The sequence below is a fragment of the Takifugu rubripes genome, unplaced genomic scaffold, assembly GCF_901000725.2.
Source record: "Takifugu rubripes unplaced genomic scaffold, fTakRub1.2, whole genome shotgun sequence".
In the NCBI taxonomy this organism is placed as follows: Eukaryota; Metazoa; Chordata; class Actinopteri; order Tetraodontiformes; family Tetraodontidae; genus Takifugu; species Takifugu rubripes.
Window position 1 is genome coordinate 1634459 of NW_021821632.1, and position 2032 is coordinate 1636490.

General features: G+C 45.3%; 1 long non-coding RNA gene across 1 annotated transcript in view; it reads right to left on the reverse strand.

The window, feature by feature from the left end:
* The window catches only part of LOC115248279 (uncharacterized), a 1869-nt gene extending 49 nt beyond the window's left edge, over positions 1-1820 (reverse strand). The window contains exons 1-3 of the long non-coding RNA XR_003887208.1: positions 1720-1820; positions 1402-1531; positions 1-15 (exon numbers count right to left, since the gene is read on the reverse strand). The exon at positions 1-15 is cut by the window's left edge and continues 49 nt beyond it. This is a non-coding gene — a long non-coding RNA (uncharacterized lncRNA). The remainder of the gene's footprint in view (positions 16-1401; positions 1532-1719) is intronic.
* Positions 1821-2032: the final 212 nt, after the last annotated feature.

Below are 2032 nucleotides of genomic sequence, written 5' to 3' on the forward strand. Positions count from 1 at the left end.
TTTATTGGCTTTGATCTGAAATCAGAACCAGACTAAACGTTGGTGACATCTGGAAGCTCACAGGCAGCTTCAGAAGTTAGAAGGGTTAGAAGCTAACCCTAACCCTACTAACCCTAACCCTAACCCTAACCCTAACCCTAACCCTAACCTAACCCTAACCCTAACCCTAACCCTAACCATCAGGAGACTCTTGGACGTGCAGGTGAGGATTCATGTAGGAGCATAGTGGCTTCATGAATCTCTATTATTAATGAATTATTATTTCTTTATGACTCGCTCATACTGTGAGACTGTCACAACACAATAAGTGGAGCAGCCACAGATCTTTAAGCACTTTAAAAGCTTCAAGACGTGATAATTAATAAATGAGTAACTTGATGATTGAACTAAAAGTTTACACCAACACTGTTCGGTCGGTGTCCTGCGAGAAGGAATGTGTGATACCGTATATGTTAACAGTTCCACAATCATTCTCAATTTCTCCTCATCGACAACAACAAAGCAACAACAACATATGACCAGGACATGGACAGTCCATGGTCCACACCCTGGGGTCTCGGGCCTAGTCCGACTCAGTCTCGGGCCTAGTCCGACTCAGTCTCGGGTCTAGTCCGACTCAGTCGTCTAGCCGACTCAGTCTCGGGTAGGATCAAATGGTTTCAGTGGAATTTAGGACCCCTGCAGACAACAACGGATGGAACACTGGCTCCCGAAGCGCTGCAGTGTATACACACGCCCGCTAGGTGGCGGTAATGGTGCAGTTGAGTCCCTGCAGCTTTAACTTTGACGATCACAACAGTGAACCTTTGACAATGTTTCACTGTTTCAAGCCTGAAATATAAGATATATCCTGGGAGCCAGGGTGGTTATTCTACTCCCCATGTTCTTTGACACCTTCACATGGATGTTTGGATCCTCTAGGATCACGTTAGCGAGCTCAGGTGCCTGCAGCCGGAGTGTTCTGTTCTCACAGAATGTTCTTATTGCTGCTTCTTTGATACACGGGCAGCGAGATAAGTTTCTCCTGATGTCATAAACGGCCTGTGTGGATCATTTATTTTAGTTTCTTTCTTAGTTTAAAGTGTAGCTCCACCTCAAAACCACCTTTTTCTGCTGGAAACACGTGTTTTTGGGTCTGAAGTATTGTTGTTTAATGAGGGTTGCTCCGTCCTCCGAAGTGCTCCTTAAGCCCCGCCCACCATCAAGGCATTGCATCTCCAGCCATTTAGCTTGTCTGTTCATGTTTGATGTCAGAGCAAATCCCTGAGGAAGACACGGTATCAAAGCCCTTCCTTCCTTCCTTCCTTCCTTCCTTCCTTCCTTCCTTCCTTCCTTCCTTCCTAACCATATCTAAAACCTGATTAATAACAACAGCAATAAACGATAAAAGTGGAAGTTTACCTGACTCAAAAGTTGCGTTAGATCTTCATTATTCACTTTAACCCGACCTGATTCGGATGTCTGGAAACGGATCTCTTTATTATTCCCAGTTGTGAAGATGAGGTGGCCGCTGTCTGAGAGCATGTGCGGCCTACACACACACACACACACACACACACACACACACACACACACAACTTTGTATGAAGAGTTGCTATAGTCAAAGAATTGCTGACATTATCTTATAGTAGACAGATTCCACAATTTTCTGAAGCATAAAGTGGATTTATTTCTTTTTTCTCCTTTACGCCATTTTGATTCCTGCAGATCTGGACTTACTGCTCACTGCTCAGCGTCCTTGGTCGGTGCCTTTGGTCTCCGGACTCGCCATCAAGCTGAGCTGACGGGAACAGGAGGAGGAGGAAAAGCCAGCAGGTTTTAGCGTCTCTGCCATGGAAAAAGAGACGTGTTGACGGGAACGCCAAACAATCAAATGAGGGGCTTCCGGATGAACCGGGACACTCTTATGGCCAGGACCAAGACTTTGACCTGTGGGACATCAACCATGCGTGGACATTTTCAGCACGTTTTTACTGAGTAAGGCTGTTAATCACATGATGATGAGAAATGAGTAACCTGCTTTATGTGACTT